The sequence below is a fragment of the Cnephaeus nilssonii genome (genome assembly GCF_951640355.1).
Source record: "Cnephaeus nilssonii genome assembly, chromosome: 7".
Classification (NCBI taxonomy): domain Eukaryota; kingdom Metazoa; phylum Chordata; class Mammalia; order Chiroptera; family Vespertilionidae; genus Cnephaeus; species Cnephaeus nilssonii.
Window position 1 is genome coordinate 33,557,081 of NC_137078.1, and position 19,514 is coordinate 33,576,594.

General features: G+C 42.5%; 1 protein-coding gene and 1 pseudogene across 5 annotated transcripts in view; one reads left to right on the forward strand and one right to left on the reverse strand.

Moving 5' to 3' along the window:
• MTF2 (metal response element binding transcription factor 2) overlaps positions 1-19,514 on the reverse strand; it is a 78,846-nt gene that overhangs the window by 38,573 nt on the left and 20,759 nt on the right. The gene's annotated exons all lie outside the window — the stretch shown is intronic.
• On the forward strand, positions 6,030-10,189 carry LOC307103750 (RAF proto-oncogene serine/threonine-protein kinase-like; annotated as a pseudogene). The gene has a single exon. The product of its transcript is annotated as an RAF proto-oncogene serine/threonine-protein kinase-like (transcript).

The window sequence follows — 19,514 nt, forward strand, 5'->3', positions numbered from 1 at the left end:
GATAGAAATTACATATATGAATTCATGTGAATACAGTATCTGTGCTCTTGTGTCTTCAAGTATTTTAAGTTATAATTAACTGTCTCCTTGCCTATCAAATTAACATGTAGGAGTTTCTGTTAAAGCTATTTACAGAAAGGGTGGAAACTCTTTGTCAACTGGCACTGTCCTTGATTGCTATATTTTAAATTAATTCTCTTTGAACCCAATGAAAGTGTATTTTATGAGTAAAAAATAAATATATTCAAATGGGTATGTTAAGATGATTGGTAGATTAAAGCAGGGAATCTGAGGACTGGGGAAAACTGGACATCTCCTGATCATAGACTTGGGATGATGTACACTTTTTCCAATGTTTCTAAGATCTGGTTCAATATAGCCACTCTTCATAGCACACAATACAGGTGACAGAGTAGCAAGAGTATCAGAATAGCAAGTCAAATCTGCTTTTTCTATTTGACAACACACACATACAGGCTTTTTCTATCTTTACTGCTATTATCATTAGAGAAGTATTTTCTTCGTCACTGCTACTGATATCCATTGGAAGACATTGCCTAGACCAGCGATGGGCAACCTTTTGAGCTTGGTGTGTCAAACTTCGCCAAAAAACTGAGCATAACTCGGGTAGTGTGTCACTTCGAGGAAAAAACATTATTTTGCAAATGTTTCATCCTCAGGAGCAGCAAATGTTTCATCCTCGGCATGCGGCCGCCTCAGCAGAAATGGCTACGCGTGTCAGTGCTGACACGCGTGTCATAGGTTCGCCATCACTGGCCTAGACAAAGAAATTCTTCCTTCTTGGTTGACCACTCCCACAATAAATATGACTCTGACTCAAGACTTGGGAATTGGGTGCATTATTCAAATAGTGTGGCTTTTTTTTCTTCCCTAGCCAATCCCCTCAAGCTAACCAAGAAATAAAGTACCTGAATATTACTTGTGAGACCATGGACAGTTTATTTCATCTGAGATAATCTCGGAGGACTAGTATCAGGCTAATATTTAAAAACATGAGTTAAGGATTTGACATACTATAATTTCTCAATAACAAGGGAAAAAATATCAAGAAATTCAACTCACTTTCAGGTTAATTATTTTTTCCTTCACAATAGTCAAGGTCCTATCTTCAGGGCCCAAGATTTTTGGTAAGACAGATTCAGCTAGACCTTCCTTCTTCTTCTTTTTTTTTAAAATATATTTTTATTGATTTCAGAGAGACAGAAGCATCAATGATGAGAAAGAATCACTGATCAGCTGCCTTCTGCAACCCCCACTGGAGATGAAGCCAGCAACGCAGGCAGGTGCCTTGACTGGGAATCGAACCCGTGACTTCCTGATTCATAGGTCGATGTTCAACCACTGATCCACACCGGCCCGGACAGACCTTCCTTCTTAAAACTCATTTCCCTGATTCAGGTCCACCCACCATGTTCAGGTTAAAAGTTCTCTTCGTATGCTATAGTTCTCCCATCATTATACTTCTCACACTTACTTGCCTACTTACTTATCTTTATCCCACCCTTTAAACAGTTTGTACTCTGAGAGAGGAAAAGACTGTCCCATTTTGTTTATCATTACTTTCCCAGTACATAGCACTATGCCCGGAATGGAGTAGGAACACAATAATCAATGAATAACTAGCATTTAATTTAATTAAAGGCAGAAACTAAGAGTCAAATGCTACTACCTCAACATAGCACCTACCTCCCTAGTAGGAACTTTCATCCCTCTATTATGTTGCTGAGGGGTTCCCTCATCTTCTCTGACAAACCCAATCAGCCATTAAAGATCGACCACAAGCTCATCTCTAGTATACCTGCCACTACTCTCAAACTCACAAAATATAACTTGGCAGTAAAAGAAGGAAAGGATGGAAAACCTACTCCCACACACAATGCCACCTCCCACTGGAACACCCCTCTCTGACTTAACCCAATCCACAAAGTCAAAGGACTATGCGATAGCAAATTAAGACCAGCACTACTAAGAGACAAAGGGAAGAAACAAAACCTATTCTGCTACTATCCAAATCCTCCAAGCATCATAGGTCCTGGCCTCATCTCTTAAAAAACAAAAACTACCATCTTTCCCAGAAATTCTTCCATTTCCTGGGAAAAGCAGCACATGTGTAGGTATGAAGGATATAATGTACACTAACAATGGTGCCATTTTTGGTGGGACCTTTCATATGACCAAATTTATAAGGCTAGAGATTAAAAATGGCAGCAGAGTGAGTGGATACTGCACGGACACACTCGCAGAAACAAACTGGAATTACAACTCAAATACAGAAAAACTTCCTGAATAACCAATGGAAAACTCGCTGGAGAGAACCTTGATACCCGAGGACCGAAAGTGGAGACCACGTAGACTGGTAGGAGGGGCAGAGGTGCGAAAGAGCTGGCTGGGCGCCCACAGACAGCAACTGAAGTTCCAGAGAGATATCTCAGCTGTGGGGGTTGCCACTGATAACTCAGGGATCTAATCATCAAGCTGGGCATCCCAGCAGAGAGCACCAGAACTGAGAAGGGTACACACACAACACCTATGAAAAGCAGCAGGGTTGCTGTCTGCCAGGGAACGACAGCTGGAAATTCAGGCACCCTCGTAAAGGGGCCAAAATTCCCTGTGGAGCCACCCACCTTGTGCTCCAGCAGAGGGAGGGCAGAGTGGACTGGAGCTGTGAGTGGAAGCCAGGATTGGGGACTCAGGGGTTAGAGTTCGGAAGGCAGTGTAGAAAACATGGACAGTATTTCTGGACTCTCCTATGCTGAGTCATTCCGTCACGCAGTGGAGGACATCTTTCCCACACAGACATTTGCCTGGCCTGGGGGAACAGTTGACCCACACCAAGCATGTCAAACTCGCAGCCAGAATGAATATTTTTGTGCCCAGCCAATATAATGATATGTAAGAAACCTTTTAATAAAAATTTCATAACTTTTACAATATTCTGTTATACGTAACTAGAAGCCCGATGCACGAAGATTCGTGCTAGAATGGGCCTTCCTTTCCCTGGCTGCCGGCACCGCCTTTCCACTCCGGCTCCACCTTCCCACGCTGCCCAGAGGCCCTGAGAGACCAGGGGTGGGACGGAACGCCTGCGTCATCACCATGGCGACGATGCAAGCATCCCGCCATCCCCAATCGCTCGGTGCCTGTGTATGCAAATTAACCTCCATCTTTGTTGGGTTAATTTGCATACTCACTCTGATTGTCTGTGGGTGTAGCAGAGGTCCGGTCAATTTACATGTTTGTTTATTATTAGGTAAGATTATTAATAACGAACTACAATGTTCACTAATGACTGATTACTATAATCGTGTTGCATTCATTTCCCTTACACGCCTTACACACAGGCGAATTTCTCTCCACTAATACTAGCAGCAAATATTTTAGCAGCCGATTGCCACATCATTAGTCTTGGACTGACTTGTTTGGTGTGCACAACAGGAAATATTTCGCTTTCAGAGAATAAGAAAAATAGGCTTATTTGCGTTATGCTTATTAATCTGTGCAGTTATTCGGTGTCTGGTAAGTTAATGTTCAAGAAAAGATATTTTTATTAAAATGTTCTATTATTGCCCTAACTGGTTTGGCTCAGTGGATGGAGTGTCAGTCTGCGGACTGAAGGGTCCCAGGTTCGATTCTGGTCAAGGGCATGTACCTTGGTTGTGGGCACATCCCCAGTAGGGGATGTGCAGGAGGCAGCTGATCGATGTTTCTCTCTAATTGGTGTTTCTAACTCTCTATCCCTCTCCCTTCCTCTCTGTAAAAAATCAATAAAATATATATTTTAAAAAATTAAAAAAAAAGTTCTATTATTTTGTTAATGATTATTCATTTATTTCAGCCCTTTTTATTCAGCATGTATCTATTGACATAAACTTACATTTCTATGAAAATTAAAGCTTTTGTTTTTATGTGGCCCATATAAACTTAAACCTTGTTTATTTGGTGTAGGAAGCGGTTATAGGGTTAAGCCTCTGACTGACCTGTGGCAGGGTCACAAACAAGTTCATTTGGAGGGCAGACCCCTCCCAGCATAATTAAGCCTAATTCTGTAACTGATCCCTAGATCCTTCCTGGTTAGCTAGTGGGCTGTGGGAGGGGCAGCAAGTGCTGCCAAAACAAGTGAAACTTACAAGAACATTGTTAATTGCCTTGTTTGTCCCTGATTATAAATAAAGCCTCAGCTTTGCAGTCTGGATCTGTTCTGTGGCCTCAGCCAGGCACAGAAAGATCCACCCAGCTCCCAGCTTCATGAATCTATTTCTGCGTCTTGTTTTCTTTATTTCTAATATTTCTCAATCCCTGGCCGCCTCCATTTAGAACTGGTTCGTTCATCTCTCTTTCTGCGCGGGACGCAGAAAAGGGAGATCCCCGCCATGTCTGGCCCACGCCGCATCAGGCCCCTGCAATTTGGCCCGTGTTAGCCTTTGAGTTTGACATGCTTGACCCACACTATTGGAAAACACCTTGCTTTGAGGCCATTTAAGAGACTAAAAATAACAACCTCCAAGCAGAAGCAACTGCCACATCCTGCTGAAAAAAACTCTCGCCAAAATGAAGAGACAAAGAAACAACCCCCAAATGAAAGAACAAGAGAATTTTCCAGAAGAGATAAATGAAGCAGAGATAAGAAATTTATCTGAAACAGAGTTCACAGTAGTGATGATAAAGATGCTCAACAGCATGAGAAAAGATATAGTAACTATGAAAACAGAAATAAAGAATGACATAGCACAAATAAAAAACACATTGGAAGGAATACACAGCAGATTAGGGGAAGGTGAGGATCAAATCAGTGAAGATGGGGTTGAAAAAAAAATCACTCAATCAGAGAACCAGAAAGAAAAAACAGTTAAAAAACAGGAGGACAGCCCTAGCCTGTTTGGCTCAGTGGATAGAGTGTTGGCCTGTGGACTGAAGGGTCCCAGGTTCGGTTCCGGTTAAGGGCATATGCCTGGGTTGTGGGCTCGATCCCCAGTGGGGGACATGCAGGAGGCAGCCCATTGGTGGTTCTCTCTCATCATTGATGTTTCTACCTCTCTCTTCCTCTCTGAAATCAATCCTATCTAATAAAGAGGGAATGTGCTAATTGACCCTCACGCCATCTCAAAGATGGCGGCGCTCACAGCCAATAAGGAGGGAATATGCTAATTGACTATCACGCCCTCAAAGATCGTGGTGCCCACAGCCACGAGATGGCGGTGCCCCATCTCCTCAGCCCCGCCAGGGTGGCAGGCATGCGGCAAGGCCAGGCCAGCCCCCAGGCGGTCCAGGCCACTCTGGGCTCCTGCTTCCAGAGTCCCCTAGTCCCCTCAGCCCCCCAGCCACCCAGGGCCTGCCCGAAGCACGGGCAAGCCTCAGATGTCGGCTGCCTAGCCGCCCAGGCCCCCCAGCTGCCCAGGGCCGCCCGAGGCTCAGGTAACCAGGGCCGGCCGAGGCTTGCGCAGCCAGCCAAGGCTTGTGCTGCCGTCAGTGGCAGCAGCAGAGGTGTAATGGGGCGTCACCTTCCCCTGATCGCCGGGTCGCTTCCCGCCCCTGAGGGCTCCCGGACTGTGAGAGGGGGCAGGCTGGACTGAGGAACCCCCGCCTCCAGTGCATGAATTTTCATGCACTGGGCCTCTAGTAAAAAAAAAATATATATATATATATATATATATATATATATATCCCCCAAAAAAACCAGGAGGACACTTCTTCATTGCAGGTGCTGGAGCAGCCATCTTAGATGGCAGAAGTAAGACAAGGAGTGTGAGACGGGAAGGGTTCCCTGCCACTCTCCTTGGGCCCCAAAGAGGGCCAGCTGGCCGGGCTTTGGGGCGTGTGCCCTGAGGCGGGGAGCATGAGTGCGATGATGAGGGACCCGTCCCCTGGGCTTGGGATGCACTGAATGTGACCGCCTCCCTCTCCCTAACCAGCGTCGGGAGGAGGAGTGGGCCAGACGCTGCCACCAGACAGACCACAGACACGGAGGCGGCCTGGCTCCTTCGAGTTTAAGTATTGTGTAAGTTGCATCAATGGAGCACATACAGGGGGCCTAGAAGACGATCAGCAACGGTTTTGGATTCAAAGATGCAATGTTTGATGGCCCCACCTGCATTTCCCAATAATTCAGCAGTTTGCCTATCAGCGCTGAGCATCAAATGATGGCAAATTTATGGACTCTTCTAGGACAAGCAATACTATCGTGTTATCTTGCCAAACAAGCAAAGAACGGTGGTCAATGTATGAAATGGAATGAGTTTGCATGACTGCCTTATGAAAAGCACTCAAGGTGAGGGGCCTGCAACCAGAGTGCTGCACAGTGTTCAGACTTCTCCACAAACACAAACACAAACACAAACACAAACACAAACACAAACACAGCATTAGAATGGAATACTGATGCTGCCTCCTTGATTGCAGAAGAACTTCAAACAGACTTGATGGATCACGTTCCTCTCGGAAGAACTCCCTGGAGCTTGCCTTCTGTGACATGTGTCAGAAGTTCCTACTAAATGGATTTCGATGTCAGACTTGTGGCTACAAATTTCATGAGCATCGTAGCACCAAAGTACCTACTCTATGTGTGGGCTAAAGTAATGTCAAACGACTCTTATTGTTTCCAAATTCCACTATCACCATTAGTCCCAGCACTGCCTTCTTTGACAAAGCATTGGATGCAAGAGTTTGTTTTCCAGATGCCTGCTAGTTCCCAGCACAGATACTCCACACCCCACGCCTTTACATTCAACACCTCCGGCCACTCCTCTGAAGGTTCCCTCTCCTAGAAGCAGAGGTCGACATCCACACCTAATGTTCACATGGTCAGCACTACCCTACTGACGATGACTGACGATGCAATCCAAAGTCACAGTGAACCAGCCTCACCTTCAGCCTTGTCCAGCAGCCCCAACAATCTGAGCCCAATGGGCTAATCACAGCCCAAAACCCCTGTGCCAGCACAGAGAGAGCAGGCACCAGGATCTGGGACCCAGGAGAAAACAAAATTAGGCCTCATGGACAGAGAGATTCAAGTTATTACTGGGAAATAGAAGCCAGTGAAGTGATGCTCTCCACTCAGACTGGGTCAGGTTCCTTTGGAACTGTTTTTAAGGACAAGTGGCATGGAGACGTTGCAGTAAAGATCCTGAAGGTTGTTGACCCCATGCCAGAGCAGTTTCAGGCCTTCAGGAATGAGGTGGCTATCTTGCGCAAAACACAACACATGAACATCCTGCTCTTTATGGGGTCCATGAGAAGGACAACCTGGCGATTGTGACCCAATGGTGTGAGGGCAACAGCCTCTACAATCACCTGCATGTCTAAGAGACCAAGTTCAGATGTTCCAGTTGATGGACATTGTCCAGCAGACGGCTCAGGGAATGAACTACTTGCATGCAAAGAACATCATCCACAGAGACATAAAATCCAACAATATATTTCTCCATGAAGGCCTGATGGTGAAAATTGGAGATTTTGGTTTGGCAACAGTGAAGTTGCGTTGGAGTGGTTCTCAGCAGGTTGAACAACCCACCAGCTCTATCCTGTAGATGGCCCAAGAGGTGATCCGAATGCAGGCTAATAACCCGTCCAGCTTACAGACTGACGTCCACTCCTATGGCATTGTGCTGTATGAGCTCATGACAGGGGAGCTACCTTACTCCCACATCAACAACCGAGATAAGATCATTTTCATGGTGGGCCAAGGGTATGCTTCCCCAGACCTTAGTAAACTATACAAGAACTGCCCCAAAGCAATGAAGCGGCTTGTAGCTGTGTGAAGAAAGTTAAGGAATAGAGGTCTTTTTCCCCCACATTGAGCTGCTTGAACACTCTCTACTGAAAGTCAACCGGAGCGCCTCTGAGCCATCCCTGAATCAGGCAGCCCACACAGAGGATATCAATGCCTGCACACTGACCATGTCCCCTAGACCAGGGGTCGCCAACCAGTGGTCTGCGGACCACTGGTGTTCTGTGAGGTCCAAAAGATTGGCGATCACTGCCTAGACTGCCTGTCTTCTAGCTGACTTTGCACCTATACTCGGGCCATCAGGGAAGGGAGAGAAGTCAGCAGGCACCATCTTTCTGCTCCCTTTCTATGGGAGCAGAGAGCTTCTTTTCAGAGAAGCTGCTGCTAAGGACCTTCTACTCACTGGGCCTTACTTCATGTTACCTTCTTTTCTACCCTTTCTGGTCCTGGGAGAAAGAAGCCATTTACAATGCTGATTTCTCCTGCTCCCTACTTGCATCATCCATGCTCATGAGCTGAGCCTTCTCTAGATTCACCAGTGGCTGCTGATGGCAATATATGATATATGATCTGGGAACCCGGCCATTGGCTAGACAAGTATTTTTAGGGCAAGAAAAAGCACTTGGAGGGAAAATGAAGGTAGGCAAACCAGCCATAATGGGGTGACACATGGATTTTGAGTATCAGCTCCTATGAGGAATGCTTATCACAGGAAGGACTTTTTCTTCAGAGATAGTGGTGAATAGTGTGGCACCAAACAGCCCAGAACTGTCAAGACCATGACTGCCTAAAGGAGTGCTTTGGTACTATGGAACTTGAGTTTGGGGACCCTTCCTTTTTTCATGGAGGTCTCCAGTGCACTGGGATGGTTTTCCAGAAGAGGTGCCTGGCCTACCCTTCCAAGTCTCAGCTCTGTCAGGGAGCAGTCTTCCATCATGCTGAATTTTGTCTTCTAGAGTTGCCCCTATGGGGTGGGGCCATCGACCAGCCTTGTCTCTCAACAGTCATGTCATGTGTATGTAAGGAAGCCATGAATACAAGTTTTCTTGATTTGGTTTTTAATTTTGTTTTTATTGCGCCTAACAAAAGTTATCTGATGGTTCCTCAATTATGTTATTTTAATAAAATAAATTAAATGTAAAAAACAACAACACACACACAAAAACAGGAGGATAACTTAAGGGAGCAGTGGGACAACATGAAATATAACAATATTCGAATAGCAGGTGTGCCAGAAGAGGCAGAAAGGGAGAAAGGGATAGAGAATGTGTTTGAAGAAATAATGGCAGAAAAGTTCCCTAACCTGGTAAAGGAAAAAGTCACACAAGTTCAGGAGGCACAGAGAACTCCAAGCAAGAAGAACCCAAACAGGTCCACGCCCAGACACATCACAATTAAAATGCCAAAAATTAAAGACAAAGAGAGAATCATAAAGGCAGCAAGAGAAAACTGTTACCTACAAAGGAGCTCCCAAAGGCTGACATCTGATTTCTCATCAGAAACTCTACAGGTCAGAGGAAATGACATGAAGTACTCAAGGTAATGGAAAGCAAGGATCTAAAACCAAGATTACTATATCCAGCAAGGCTATCATTCAAAATAGATGGTCAAATACAAATAAAGAGCTTCCCAGACAAAAAAAGGCTAAAAGAGTACATCACCACCAAGCCAGCATTGTAAGCAATGTAAAGGGACTGCTGTAATGAGAAGAAGAAACAGAGAGAGACCTAGGCATACAGAATTAAAATGGCAATAAATAAGTACCTATCAACAATAACTCTAAATGTCAATGGACTGAATGCTCCAATCAAAAGGCTTAATGGATACAAAAACATGACCTAACTATCCTAATAAATAAAAAGCCAGGGGTCTGAACACCCTGCTGACTTCACTTGATAGGTCTTCCAGACAAAAGCTTAAGAAGGAAACAGTGACTCTAAAGGACACACTGGATCAGATGGATTTAATTGACATTTACAGAACATTTCGCCCCAAAGCAGCAGAATATACATTCTTCTTAAGTGCACCTGGATCATTCGCAAAGATAGACCACATGTGAGGACACAAAACAAGTCTCTACAAGTTCAAGAAGATCGAAATCATATCAACCATCCTCTCAGATCACAGTGGAATGAAATTAGAAATCAACTACAGTAAAAACACCCCAAAACATTCAAACACATGAAGGCTAAATAGCATGTTATTAAACAATGAATGGGTTACCAACGAGATCAAGAAAGAAATAAACTTCCTGGAAACAAATGAAAACCAACACTCAACAACCCAAAACCTCTGGGACACAGCAAAAGCAGTCATGAGAGAGAAGTTCACAGCATTACAGGCGTACCTCAAAAAACAAAAATCAACAATAAACTATTTAACCCTACAACTTAGAAGACATTGTTTCTTTCCTGAGCCCTCCCACATTGAGTCAGCAGACAGAGGCCATATCAACCTGGCTATCACTGTTCCTCCTGCCCTGGTGATTCCCTGAGACCCTGCCCCATCCAACTTGCTGGTCCACCAGAGCTCTTTCAGGTGGCTTTTCCATTTGAATAGACTCTCCTGGTTCACACAGTGGACTTTCTTAAAACCTCTCAAACAAGTAGCATCTGGCCCCCAGCATCCCTCAAATCTCTCACTAAGTGGCCCCAGACCCAGCAACCGGCCTTGTTTTGCAGCTTGGCCTCTCCTGGGCATCTTCAAGCCCAGCACAAGTAGCATTCACCTGCAGATTGCTTTGTGGCTCATGCTGGGTGGCCCTGGGCAGAACAAGGTGATGGCTGACCTTAGCCAGCACCTCCCAGGAAGCCCCAAAGGCAGTGCATCCAGTGGACAGCTTCAGACCACAACAAAGCACCACCCATCCATCTCCACAAGTGACACACTCAAGGGGAGGACTCAACAGGCACCAGAGTCCCACTAAACTAAGTCACCCTCCGTGGGTGGACCCGGGCAAAGCTGATTCTCCACAGTGGTCACAGCCAGTCCTTGCAGCCAATCAGCCTGCAGGTAAATTCCTCCCACTGGCATGCCAAAAGCAAGCAAGGCTCAACTATAATGGGGAGGCTGTGTCACTCAACTCTACAGGGCACCTACTACATTAGGCCACTCTACCAAGCTCAGGAGATGCAGCAGCTCTACCTAATACATACAAACAAACACAGAAAAGCTGCCAAAATGAGGAGACAAAGAAACATGTCCCAAATGAAAGAACAGAACTCCTGAAAATGAACTAAACAAAATGGAGATAAGCAAAATATTAGATGCAGAGTTCAAAACACTGGTTAAAAGGGTGGATGAACTAAGTAAGAACGTCAATGGCATAAAAAGGAGGTGAAAACTGCCGAAACAGGTTTTGCTCAGTGGATAGAGCGTCGGCCTGCGGACTGAAAGGTCCCAGGTTCGATTCCGGTCAGGGGCATGTACCTTGGTTGCGGGCACATCCCCAGTGGGGGGGGTGCAGGAGGCAGCTGATCGATGTTTCTCTCTCATCGATGTGTCTAACTCTCTATCCCTCTCCCTTCCTCTCTGTAAAAAATCAATAAAATATATTAAAAAAAAAAAAGGAGGTGAAAACCATAAAGAGCCAGTCAGAAATTAAGGATACACTAACTGAAATGAATAATTTATAGGGGATCAACTAGAGTAGATGAAGCCAAGAATCAAAATAGCTAAGAATCAGAAATAAGAGGCTACAACTAATATAACAGAAATACAAAAAGAATCATAAGAGACTATGAACAATTATACATCAACAATGCACACTAACCTAAAAGAAATAAATTTCTAGAAACAAGTAACCTATCAAGATTGAATCATGAAGAAATAGAAAATCTGAATAAACATTACCAGTAAGGAGACTGAAACTGTAATTAAAAAAAACTACTAAGGATCAAAAGTCTAGGACACAATATATACACTGGAGAATTCTCCCAGAAAGTGAAAGAATACCAATCCAGAAAACAGAAGGGGAGAGAACACTTTCAAACTCATTTTATGAGGCCTGCATTACCCTGACACTAAAACCAAACAAGGTCTCTACAAGAAAAGAAAATTAGAGGCCAGTATTGCTGATGAACATAGATGTAAAAATTCTCAACAAAATATTAGCAAAATAAGTTCAACAATACAGTAAAAGGATCACTATGACCAAGTGGGCTTTATTCCAGGGATACCAGAATGGTTCAACATCCACAAATCAATCATTGTGTTGTACCACATGGACACAATCACCTCAATAGATGCAAAAAAGCATTTGACAAAGTTCAATATCCATTTATGATAGGGAGCATACCTCAATATAATAAAGGCTATATATAAGCCCAGAGCTAACATCATACTCAATGATGAGAAACTGAAAGCTCTTCCTCTAAGATCAGGAACAATACAAGGATGCCCGCTCTGACCACTTAAAAAAAAAAATATATATATATATATAGATTTCAGAGAGGAAGAGAGAGATAGAAACATCAAGGACAAGAATCATTAATCGGCTGCCTCCTGAATGCTTCCTACTGGGGATTGAGCCCGCAACCCGGGCATGTGCCCTGAGTCTCTATCGAACTGTGACCTCCTGGTTCATGTGTCAAGGCTCAACCACTGGGCCACGCCAGCCGGGCCACTCTCAACCATATTCAACATATATATAAAACCCTAAAGACTCCACACAAAAAAACTATTAGAATAAACAAAAGTTGCAGGATACAGAATCAATATATAAAAATCTGTTGTGTTGCTACATACTAGTAATTGCCAGAAAGAGAAATTAAGTAAACAATTCCATTTACAATTATACCCCCTCCCCAAAAAAAATGCCTGAGAAAAAATTTAACCACAAAGTTAAAAAAAACAAACTATACACTGAAAACTGTTAAGACATCGATAAAAGAAATTGAAGATGACACAAACAAAAATATATTCCACGCTTATGGACTGAAAGAACTGATACTGTTAAAATGTCCATATTACTGTGCTAGCCCAGTGTGCCTGAGTTGGTTGAGAGTCGTCCTATGCACCAAAAGTCACTTGTTCAATTCTCTCAGGGCACATGCTCAGGTTGTGGGTTTGATCCCCCTGTCAGGATACATATGGGAGGCAATAAATTATATTTGGCAATTTCCAAAAGAAAGAATTGGGGAAAAAGAATTATAGGTTAGCCCTAACCAGTTTTGCTCAGTGGATAGAGCATTGGCCTGTGGACTGAAAGGTCCCAGGTTCCATTCCAGTCAAGGGCATGTACCTTGGTTGTGGGCACATCCCCATCAGGGGGTGTGCAGGAGGCAGCTGATCAATGTTTCTCTCTCATTGATGTTTCTAACTGTCTATCCCTCTCCCTTCCTCTCTGTAAAAAAATCAAAATAAAATATATATTTTTAAAAAAGAATTATACGTTATAATATAGAACAAGGGCCCTAGCTGGTTTGGCTCAGTGGATAGAGCATCGGCTTGCAGACTGAAGGGTCCTGGATTTTATTCCAGTCAAGGGCACATGCCTGGGTTGTGGGCTTGATCCCCAGTAGGAGGCGTGCTGGAGGCAATTGATCAATGATTATCTCTCATCATTGATGTTTCTGTCTCTCCCTCTCCCTTCCTCTCTGAAATTAAAAAAAAATAATTTAAATCAAATAGTATTTCTAAAAAATAATAATTATAAAACAAGAGTTCTTTGATAGAGACTATTGTAGAGTACAACTACTTTGATAGAATTACTTAGAAGAATTAGCTATGCCAAGAATGGAGGAGTGGGGAGGTAAAGATTACCCAAGCACACTTTAGGCCTGATAGAGGAGATACCAAAAAAGGGGAGTAAACAATATAAAAGGCAGACACGAGACACAAGGGAGTCAACACAGCAGAAAAGCAAAGGGAATTGTGAAGGCAACCCCCAAGATAACATCTATGCTGGAAGTCTAGAGAGCAACAAGTCCAGATTACAGAAAAACTCCAGAAGAGCTCCAGGACAGTATCTCTTTAAAAAATATAACTGATATATCTTATGACATTGACAGTATGAAAAACTACACTGCAAGACATTCTACAGGTCAGGGGGAAAATATGTGAAAATTTCAATGTTTAAAAAAACTAAGCAAATTCTATTGTTTTAATGAATCAATTTTTAAACCCAATTGTATAAGAAATGTAATACTAGAAATAACAACTAAAAATATCTAACAAATATTTTACACTGTTCTAAGTACTTTGAGTGCATTAAATCATTTAACCTTCAACATTACTTTCATATATTCTATTTGGCTTATATGTAAATTTTTATATAATCATACACGGAAATAGAGTTTGAAATGTTTTGTGTGAGCATATTGAAAGAATGGAGAAGAGACTATGTGGGAAATTTCTCATCTAAAATTACTAGTATAGAAGAAAATATCTAAAACTGCTGAATCAAGATACAGCAATGTTTTATTAAGAAATGCAGCCAACAGGCGTAGCTCAATGCTAGAGCGCTGACCTATGTACCAGGAGGTCACAGTTCGATTCCTTGCCAAGGCACATGCCTGAGTTGCAGGCTCAATCCCCAGTGTAGGGCGTGCAGGAGGCAGTGGATCAATGATTCTCTCTCATCACTGATGTTTCATCTCTCTTTCCCTCTCCCTTTCTCTCTGAAATCAACAAAAATATATATAAAAAAAGAAATACAAAAAAATTAGCTAAGAGTGAAAAGTAGTTGCCTTTAAGAAGAATGGAGGGAACAGATAAGACACTGCATCTGTTGTTTTTGGGGTTTTTTGGACATTCAATATTATTTTGTAGTTTCAGGTGTACAGCATAGTGGTTAGACAATCATATCTCTATCTATCTCTATATATAAAAAGCCAGTGTCCGTGACGACCGTGACAACCAAACGACTGGTCACCATGAGGAGCATTGAGCACCTCTCAGTCCCTCTCCCCGGGCCCGTGAGCGGTGCGGGGAGGGACTGGGGACTGGTGAGCGGGCTGAACGGCTCGCAGGATCCGATGGATCAGCGATGGTGAACGGGGGAATCGGGGTGGGTGGCGGAAGGACCAGGCTGGCTGTCAGGCCATTGGGATCACCAGCTCATCCCCGGCTGCTCAGGGGCTCAGGCCTGCGGGAAAGCGGGCACTGGTGACTTCACCTCCATGCGTGTGCGCTGGGCCCGCCGCTGATGGAACGCGCTGCCTGCTCGGGGCCACTCACGCCGGGGCGGGTAGGTTGCGGGCATGCCCCACAGCTTCCGTCAGTGCCTCAAACCCCAGGAGCAGCAGTGGCAGTGGTGGCGCCCACGTGGGCGGCCCCGAGCAGGCAGCGTGTTCCATCAGCGGCCACCCGGCGCACACGCATGGAGGTGAAGTCGCTGGCACCCACTTTCCCACAGGCCTGAGCCCCTAAGCAACCAGGGATGACCTAGTGATCCCAATGGCCTGACAGCCCGGCAGTGGAGGTGGCATTCGGCCTGGGGACTGGCGAACGGGCAGAAGATGGCCCTGATCGCAGGAGGCTGGGCCCTAGGGACCTTACCCACATGATTTCATATGCTGGGCCTCTAGTATATATATAAAAGCCTAAGCGACCATTACGACCAGTTGACCGAACGACCAGTCACTATGATGCGCACTGACCACCAGGGGACAGATGCTCAAAGCAGGAACTGCCCCCTGGTGGTTAGTGCGCTCCCACAGCCAACCTCCCGCAGTCCCTCCCCCCGACCAGCCAGCCCCGAATGCCCAATCGGGACTGGGTGAGACGGCCCCAATCGGCCCCCATCGCTGGCCAGGCCGAGGGACCCCACCCGTGCACAAACTCGTGCACCAAGCCTCTAGTACTTAATAAACTGTGTCCCCAATATTTCCAGGACCCACCTGGCACCATACATAGCTATTACAATATTAGTGACTATTATTTCCTATGCCAGTGATGTACAACCTTTTGAGGTTGGTGTGTCAAACTTCGCCAAAAAACTGAGCATAACTCGGGTAGTGTGTCACTTTGAGGAAAAAACATTATTTCGCAAATGTTTCATCCTCGGCATGCAGCCGCCTCAGCGGCCGCATGTCATCAGAAATAGCTACATGTGTCAGTGCTGACACACGTGTCATAGGTTTGCCATCACTGTCCTATGCTGTACTTTATATACCCATGACTACCATTCTCAATCCATTCACTTTTTTCACCCAGTTCCCAACCCCTCTCCCCTCTGGCAACCATCAGTCTGTTCTCTGTATCTACAAGTCTATTTAGGTGTTGTTTCTTGGTTTATGGTGTTCTTTAGATTCCAAAAATAAGTGAAATCATATGGTATTTATCTTTCTTTGACTGACATATTTCACCTAGCTTAATACCCATCCATGCTGTCAAATATTGTAAGGTTTCATTCTTTTTATGGGTGAGTAATATTCCATTGTATATATGTACCACAGCTTTTTTATTATCCACTGATCTAGTGATGGGTGCTTAGGTTGCTTCTATAGCTTGGATATTGTAAATAATGCTTCCATGAACATAGGGGTGCATATATTCTTTCAAATTAGTGTTTTGGTTTTCTTTGAATATATACGCAGAAGAGAAATCGCTGAGTCATAAGGCAGCTGCATTTTTAATTTTTTGAGGAACTTCCCATAGTGGCTCACCAATCTGCATTCCCACCAACAATGCATGAGGACTTCCAAGGACACTGCATCTTTTGGTTAAAAGTTTTATAATTTTACAACTACTTCATTTTTGATAAATATTCAAAATTAACTTTTAAAAGATAGAAAATGATGAAAGTGAAAACAAAACTTGGTAACATCAGTTTCCATAGCAGTGTTTCCTAAAGGGCATCCTCTGAAATAAGAGTTCTCATTTCACAGAATTACCTTGGAGCCTTTAACATAGGGTGGAGAAAAAGTAGATTTACAGTTGTGTTGTGAGTATGCAAAAGTTTATCTTTGTATTATTATTTATTAATTATTGTATTATTTTCCATACAAACAACTGTAAACCTGCTTTTGCCCTACAAAGTATGTTAAAACATACTTTATGGTTTTTCCCTAACATTGGACGGCAAGAACTACCCATTCTCTCCTGTTTTAAGGCAGTGGTTGTCAAATGTAGTTAAGTCCACAGACCAGTACAAAGAAAAGCAAGAACAATGTTGAGTTTTTAACTAAGATTAATCAACTTAAAAAGCAATTCGTATTTTGAGAGCATGTCCTTACATTCTTAGAGTTAAAATATCTTCTCTTTTAAAAATAAGGGTGATAAGTGGCAATTTTTAATAACCTTCTTACTTTCCAAAATAAAAAGATGGCAAGCCTATGTCAGCACACTACCTTCATCGCACTAAAAAAAGTTAATGGTTCATGAAAGTCAAATCTGGGAATCTTTGGAAAACTCATTTGAATGATAAGAAAAAAGAATCCTCTTAGGAAAAACAACCCAGAAAGAGTATCATTAAAAAAAAGAAAACTAAGAAAAAGGAGGAAGTAGTATATCAAATGTACCTAATAGATTAGCTAAAATGAGCAATAAAAACTGTTTATTGAAGTTAACAATCCTAAAGTCACCTATGACAACTGGGTTCAAATGCCAGACCACATGGGGTTTATAAGTGAAGACTAACAGGCTAAGTTTAGCTTGATCTTTCTAAATGCTTACCTCCTCAAAAAGGTCAAAGGCTTTAGAGTGGGAATAATTTGAGAATTAATACAAGCTACTGGTTACAAGAATGGAGAAGTTGTTGGAACTAGGGGGAAAATAACGTAACCACATATATTCATATTCTAAAAAATTTACTCTTACTTTCATACACTGGTATCTAAACAGAATCAATTTTCTAGAAATTTGACCTAAATAACTTAATGTCAACAAGTAGAATTTGCATTTCAAATTACAATGGAAAGAAAATATCATCACTAGGATATCTAAAAGTTTTCATAGTGTCTGGCAGAAGGTAGATACTTTTCTCTCTTGAATAAATTAATGAACGCCTATACTTAACAAGACAGACATATTAGTAAATCCTCCATCTATCAAGCAAATATCACTATCTTACGAATGCACATATTCTACAACACACAACTCCAAATTTGTAGAATTAAAAAGCCAAAAACCTAATTTCACCTCACTTCAAGATTGAAACTAAAAGTAGAACCAAATTCGCCACCCTAGCCTCAGGTTTAGCCTAAGCCCTCAAGAATTAAAATTAACTTAGCCATCTAACAGGTCAAGCAATGACAAAGGTGTATACAGTTTCAGTAAACGTAGCTTTGGCTTTTATCATGGAATTACAGAAAATATGCTTAACTATCCTAAAATTTAGAATAAAATAGTTTGATTGAACATTTCTGTATGTTTAGACTTTTGCAACATGTACACAGTATTTATGTAATCACAAAAAGATTTTTAAAATATATTTTTTATTGATTTCAGAGAGGAAGCGAGAGGGAGAGATAGAAACATTAATGATGAGAGAGAATCATTGATCGGTGGCCTCCTGCACGCCCCTCTCTGGAACTGAGCCCACAACCCAGGCATGTGCCCTTGACCACAATTGAACCCAAGACCCTTCAATCCGCAGGCCGACGCTCTATCCACTGAGCCAATCCAGCTAGGGCACAAAAAGATTTTTATAAACTATAAAAAATTGTAAGTTATAACTTTTAAAACATTGTAAACAACATTGATAAATATAATTTATCAAGTATACAGTCATCTTAACTATTTGTGCAAACTGAAAACATAATGTCTCCACAATAACATTTAATACTAGCTACTAACAATTAGTTTGGAAATCCCTGATGACATATTAGTTGTAAGGTGATTAGTTATCTTGCAGGTGCAATAGACAGGTCACTACAGATTTAAAACACCAAACACCAACAATGCTAACAATATATATAAAACCATAGTTAACTTCAAGTTAATTATATACATTCATGTTCATGTCCAGAACTGCTAAGATTGATTGCAATAACATAAATGAAACTCACTAACAATTCAGGCAAATGTGAACTGAATGAAAATTTCAGAATTTTCATTATAATCCTGCAGAATGTGATCCTAAAACCAGGGAAGAAGAAATAATAGAACTGAGGTATCTTTTTTAAAAAATACATTTTTTATTGATTTTAGAAAGGAAGGGAGAATAACCTTACAGGGTGATCTGATCATAAATTCCTAACTGGGCAGGTCATGCACGTCCCCTACTGGGGATCGAGCCAGCAACCCAGGCATGTATCCTTGACTGGAATCGAACCCAGGACCCTTCAGTCGGCAGGCCAACACTTTATCCACTGAGCCAAACCAGCCAGGGCCTGAGGTAACTTTGCTGCAAGCCATTAACTCTGTCCTAGAGTTAAGCAGATCCAGTTCCTAAAAGAAATATAAGAACCAATCATGGGTAGTAGAGCAGATAGATTAAAAGGGCTTGAAAAAAAACTTCACCTTACTATATACTACTTAACTTTCTCAAGAGCATTCATATCTCATTTTCTCCTAATAATAATATCATAGGATAGAAGGGGAGACTATTATTACCTTTAACAAATAAAAAAACCTGTAATTCAGAAGTAAAATCACTTCCTTAAAGCTCTAAAGAATGCTCTAAAAAAAATCCCAAAACTCTTGACTCCTAATATGGTAAACTCTAATAGGTCACATTATCTGATACAATCTAAATTATTCTAGATATTTGTCATTTTGGAACCCAATTATGAACTGGTCACAAAATACAGTGGGAAGATCAAGAATATTTTCAGTGGTGAAATCAAGTCATTCGTTGGCATTTTTTCTTATCCACAGTACATTT